This window comes from Drosophila willistoni, unplaced genomic scaffold (genome assembly GCF_018902025.1).
Source record: "Drosophila willistoni isolate 14030-0811.24 unplaced genomic scaffold, UCI_dwil_1.1 Seg502, whole genome shotgun sequence".
In the NCBI taxonomy this organism is placed as follows: Eukaryota; Metazoa; Arthropoda; class Insecta; order Diptera; family Drosophilidae; genus Drosophila; species Drosophila willistoni.
Genome location: NW_025814433.1, coordinates 36,318 through 42,806, shown reverse-complemented (window position 1 = coordinate 42,806; position 6,489 = coordinate 36,318).

The following is a 6,489-nucleotide window of genomic DNA, read 5'->3' as shown; positions in this document are numbered from 1 at the left end:
TTGTTTAATTATGTTAATAATTTTTTTTTGTGGTTGTGCAAAAAGGAGAAAACCAATAACAAAAGAACGCTTTTACACGCCGCGAGTGTTGTGCGCGAAGGCAAACAAAACAAACGATCAATGCATGTGGATAAATGCTTGATCTATGTATGTACGTACATGCATAAGTACACAGGTGAGTATATAGATATATGTGCACACGCGTTGTTCACAACAAAAAAAAATAACGTAAGTAATTGTCATTTAATTGGAGGTGGGGTGGTGTTAAATCAATGCGCGACACCGAAATGGATTATGTGTTGTGGATATGTACATACATATGTGCAATGTATGACTATGTAAGTATGTATGTACATATGTAAGCAAGTGCACCGGTTTCCAAAGACGCGCGTTGGGAATTAATTTCGCACCTAATTCGAACGCGCAAGAAATCGCGGTGCATACGTTAAGTGCTATTAAAAAAAAACAATACTTTTTGGCCTTTTGTGTTGTGGTAAATGTGTGAAGGGATTATACATATGTACATGGATATGTACATATGCGCGTACATCAACAGATGACGATGTGTGTATGTACGTAGATACGCGCGTGCGGCAATTAGTTTGGCATTAAAATAATTATTTCAACACATAAGAAACGCGGTGAACACTTGGATTATTATTTTTTTTCTATTTTTTATAACACTTTAATATTTTTTTTTGTTTTTTAACCCTTTACGCGGACTTGGCAAACAGCTGTGGAAATTACATGTACATGTGAATGCATATGTAAAAGAGGTGGATTTGGACAAGTGCGGGGAAAAATATAAATAAAGAAATGGAAATGTAATGGAAAACGAGAACGTTGGACAAACACGCTAAGGATTAGGAACTACCATGGACCCTTGAAACAGGTCAGGTATGTACATACAATATGTAAAAGTGTGTAGGTCGCTATGGAGAAGCGGGAAAACCTCACACTTTTATTAGTATGTAGGGGCAAATGAAACGAATAATGAAATTTTGTACTTATCAGGAATTCCGCCGATGCAAGCTGGGGGAGGCGGAAGTGGCCGGTGTGATGGCGGCCGCGGCAGTCGATACGGAGGGCACTAAAGCGGGCATCTCTTCCATGGGTCAGCAGTTGGCCAGCATCGGCGGGCCCGGCAGGGGCGAGTATATCAGCAGTTGGCCCAGCAGCGGCGGGCCCGGCAGGGGCGAATGTGGCATCAGTTAGCCCGGCAGGGGCTCGTATGGCGGCAGTTGGCCCAGCAGCGGCGGGCCCGGCAGAGGCGAGTATCTCAGCAGTTGGCCCAGCAGCGGCGGGCCCGGCAGGGGCAAGTATATCAGCAGTTGGCCCAGCAGCGGCGGGCCCGGCAGGGGCGAATGTGGCATCAGTTAGCCCGGCAGGGGCTCGTATGGCGGCAGTTGGCCCAGCAGCGGCGGGCCCGGCAGAGGCGAGTATATCAGCAGTTGGCCCAGCAGCGGCGGGCCCGGCAGGGGCGAGTATATCAGCAGTTGGCCCAGCAGCGGCGGGCCCGGCAGGGGCGAATGTGGCATCAGTTAGCCCAGCAGCGGCGGGCCAGGCAGGGGCGAGTGTGGCGGCAGTTGGCCCGGCAGCGGCGGGCCCGGCAGGGGCGAATGTGGCATCAGTTAGCCCAGCATAGGCTCGTATGGCGGCAGTTGGCCCAGCAGCGGCGGGCCCGGCAGGGGCGAGTATATCAGCAGTTGGCCCAGCAGCGGCGGGCCCGGCAGGGGCGAATGTGGCATCAGTTAGCCCGGCAGGGGCTCGTATTGCGGCAGTTGGCCCAGCAGCGGCGGGCCCGGCAGAGGCGAGTATATCAGCAGTTGGCCCAGCAGCGGCGGGCCCGGCAGGGCGAGTATATCAGCAGTTGGCCCAGCAGCGGCGGGCCCGGCAGGGGCGAATGTGGCATCAGTTAGCCTAGCGTCGGCGGGCCCGGCAGGGGCGAGTATGTCAGCAGTTGGCCCAGCAGGGGCTTGTATGGCGGCAGTTGGCCCAGCGTCGGCGGGCCCGGCAGGGCGAGTATGTCAGCGGTTGGCCCACCAGCGCCGGGCCGGCAGGGGCGGATGCAGCAGCGGCGGGCCCGGCAGGGGCGAGTGTGTCAGCGGTTGGCCCAGCAGGGGCGGATGCAGCAGCGGCGGGCCCGGCAGGGGCGAATGTGGCATCAGTTAGCCCAGCATAGGCTCGTATGGCGGCAGTTGGCCCAGCAGCGGCGGGCCCGGCAGGGGCGAGTATATCAGCAGTTGGCCCAGCAGCGGCGGGCCCGGCAGGGGCGAATGTGGCATCAGTTAGCCCGGCAGGGGCTCGTATGGCGGCAGTTGGCCCAGCAGCGGCGGGCCCGGCAGAGGCGAGTATATCAGCAGTTGGCCCAGCAGCGGCGGGCCCGGCAGGGGCGAATGTGGCATCAGTTAGCCCAGCAGCGGCGGGCCCGGCAGGGGCGAATGTGGCATCAGTTAGCCCAGCAGCGGCGGGCCCGGCAGGGGCGAATGTGGCATCAGTTAGCCCGGCAGGGGCTCGTATGGCGGCAGTTGGCCCAGCAGCGGCGGGCCCGGCAGGGGCGAGTGTGGCGGCAGTTGGCCCGGCAGCGGCGGGCCCGGCAGGGGCGAATGTGGCATCAGTTAGCCCGGCAGGGGCTCGTATGGCGGCAGTTGGCCCAGCAGCGGCGGGCCCGGCAGAGGCGAGTATATCAGCAGTTGGCCCAGCAGCGGCGGGCCCGGCAGGGGCGAGTATATCAGCAGTTGGCCCAGCAGCGGCGGGCCCGGCAGGGGCGAATGTGGCATCAGTTAGCCCGGCAGGGGCTCGTATGGCGGCAGTTGGCCCAGCAGCGGCGGGCCCGGCAGAGGCGAGTATATCAGCAGTTGGCCCAGCAGCGGCGGGCCCGGCAGGGGCGAATGTGGCATCAGTTAGCCCGCAGGGGCTCGTATGTCGGCAGTTGGACCAGCAGTGGCTGGCCCGGCAGGGGCGAGTATATCAGCAGTTGGCCCAGCAGCGGCGGGCCGGCAGGGGCGAGTGTGGCGGCAGTTGGCCCAGCAGCGGCGGGCCCGGCAGGGGCGAATGTGGCATCAGTTAGCCCGGCAGGGGCGGGCCCGGCAGGGGCGAATGTGGCATCAGTTAGCCCAGCAGCGGCGGGCCCGGCAGGGCGAGTATATCAGCAGTTGGCCCAGCAGCGGCGGGCCCGGCAGGGGCGAATGTGGCATCAGTTAGCCCAGCAGCGGCGGGCCCGGCAGGGGCGAATGTGGCATCAGTTAGCCCGGCAGGGGCTCGTATGGCGGCAGTTGGCCCAGCAGCGGCGGGCCCGGCAGAGGCGAGTATATCAGCAGTTGGCCCAGCAGCGGCGGGCCCGGCAGGGGCGAATGTGGCATCAGTTAGCCCAGCAGCGGCGGGCCCGGCAGGGGCGAATGTGGCATCAGTTAGCCCAGCATAGGCTCGTATGGCGGCAGTTGGCCCAGCAGCGGCGGGCCCGGCAGGGGCGAGTATATCAGCAGTTGGCCCAGCAGCGGCGGGCCCGGCAGGGGCGAATGTGGCATCAGTTAGCCCGGCAGGGGCTCGTATTGCGGCAGTTGGCCCAGCAGCGGCGGGCCCGGCAGAGGCGAGTATATCAGCAGTTGGCCCAGCAGCGGCGGGCCCGGCAGGGCGAGTATATCAGCAGTTGGCCCAGCAGCGGCGGGCCCGGCAGGGGCGAATGTGGCATCAGTTAGCCTAGCAGCGGCGGGCCCGGCAGGGGCGAATGTGGCATCAGTTAGCCCAGCAGCGGCGGGCCCGGCAGGGGCGAGTGTGGCGGCAGTTGGCCCAGCAGCGGCGGGCCCGGCAGGGGCGAATGTGGCATCAGTTAGCCCGGCAGGGGCTCGTATGGCGGCAGTTGGCCCAGCAGCTGCGGGCCCGGCAGGGGCGAGTATATCAGCAGTTGGCCCAGCAGCGGCGGGCCCGGCAGGGGCGAATGTGGCATCAGTTAGCCCCGCAGGGGCTCGTATGTCGGCAGTTGGACCAGCAGTGGCTGGCCCGGCAGGGGCGAGTATATCAGCAGTTGGCCCAGCAGCGGCGGGACCGGCAGGGGCGCGTGTGTCAGCAGTCGGCACAGCGGTTCTCGGTACTGCAGCGGCAGGTGCAGCAGCGGCGGCTCCTGTGGCGCCGGTACTGCAGCGGTAATCACAGCAGTGGGTGCACTAACAGCGGTGGGCGTGGAGGCGGCCGTCCTAGATGTGGAACGTGTGGCGTGCCGTGTCCCGAAATATGTATTCTTTCGGGTGGTCATCCCACTTTTGAGTTGTACACACCTAATTATTAAGTAAAAATTATAAAGATTGGTTTGTATTGGTCGGATTTAATCTTTGGGTTTTGCGCAGATGCAACTTCCTCGTTGCATCGCCGGAAGAGAAGAGAGACGCCGTCTCTCAACCTATCGAGGACTTATCGCTAACAATCGATACTTATTACTAACAATCGATACTTATTACTAACAATCGATACTTATTACTAACAATCGATACATGCATGAGCATTTAACAGACTTTAAATAATTGGAATCTTACAGTTAATTTAATTTTAATTCAAACAAAATCAAAACAGGTAAATTTTTTTTTTGATAATTAATTGGTAAATATTTATATAACTTGAAAGGCTAAAACTATATAATTTTGGTTATTAATATTAGGTTAAGCAAAATTGTATTCATTTTTTTTGAAAATGATACTCATTGTAATTAAATTTTGCTCCTAAAACATTGAAAATATCGAATCACGCCACTATCGATAGTTTCCAAGCTCTAACAAATGCAACACTAAAATTTGACCCGAGTGTGTTTCACGTTTTCCAACACTACTTTCTACGATTTTCCAAAACTGGATAATATTAATTGTGGTCAAGTAGGCGGCACTGGCACTAAAAGTTTTCGTTCGACCTCAGCTCACAATCGACTTCACTTGCTTCGCAGCAGTCAAAGGAACAAGTTCAACTTTTACTTCTTTCTCCCTGGTCCTTCTCCTTTAAAGCATTTAAAAATTTAAAACGCTTTAATTTATTCCTTCTCCTTTAAAGCATTTAAAAATTTAAAACGCTTTAAAATATTTCTGCATCTTATGAACTGAGCGCTTTTCGGAATCATTAAGATGAAGTCGTTTCAGTCAGAAAACATTTATATTCCTTATTTGTTTTCTTTACGTCAGCATAAGATTTTAAAATTTTATTTTCCCGTCTAAATATAATAAAATTATTTTTCCTTAATCTTTACAATACCAAAATTACAAGATCCTCCACAACAGACACATCATATAAAATAGTCCGGATTTCATTTTGTTGTCTATCCACGGCGTTGGAATTACTTCATGGATTACTGAGTGTCGAAGTCAAAGGGGAACACACAAGCCATTTGACTTCCTTTCTTCCTATGGGCGATCTGGCAAAAGTAATGCTTTTGATTAATTTTCCTCTATTACTTGTTTTTTTAATTTCCACTGTATTAATGATGCACTGAATTATACTTTTTTATATAAAGGTGGTAGACCTAAAATTTTTTTTTTATATAAATATGCTCCCGACGCTCCTGCTCACGGCGCTCCTGCTCACGGCGCTCCTCCTCAAGGCGCTCCTGCTCACGACGCTCCTGCTCACGGCGCTCCTGCTCACGGCGTTCCTGCTCACGGCGCTCCTGCTCACGACGCTCCTGCTCACGACGTTCCAGCTCACGGCGCTCCTGCTCACGACGGCGTTCCCAATGGAGACGTTCCCGCTCATGACGCTCCTGCTCACGACGCTCCTGCTCACGACGCTCCTGCATTTGACGGCGTTCCCATTGGAGACGTTCCTGATGGATACGTTTCTGATGGAGACGTTCGCGATGTTGGCGCTCCCGCTCACGACGCTCCTCTTGACGGCGCTCCCGGTGATTCTGATGTGAATTGGCAACAATATAATCAGTCGGTGGTTGCTGCTCATAGTCATCGAAAAGCTGTTGCTGCCACTGCAGACGCTGTCGATTTTCACGAATTTCATCCTCCACTGGGATGAGGCTACTGTACAATTGACATGTATTATATGGATTATACGAATTCTGATCATCCTGTCTGGCCCATTCGGGAATCTGTTGCTGCAGTGGATTGTTTGATCGCTGTTGCATCTGTTCCAGTAGATCCAGCTCTCGGTCTTGATATTGACGGCGTTGTCGTTGCATTTGCTCATTTTGCTGCTGGCGATGTTACTCAATTTGCTGTTGTCGCTTCTCCTCCTCCTGGAGGTACTGCTGTGCATTTTCATTGCTCATTTTGCTGTGCATGTCTCATTTGCTGTTGTCGCTTCTCTCCTCTGGAGTACTGCTGTCGCCTCTTGATATTGTTGCAAATATCGCTCATTCTCGGTCGATTCCGGTGCCGATTGACGCAATCCCGCATCCACTTCGAATACAGGTTGATGTCTTCTATAATTCTTTATTTGCGTCATGCTTGCACTGCAGGCTGCGTCCAGGTTGCTATAGAGCTGTTCGGCCATCACGCCAGC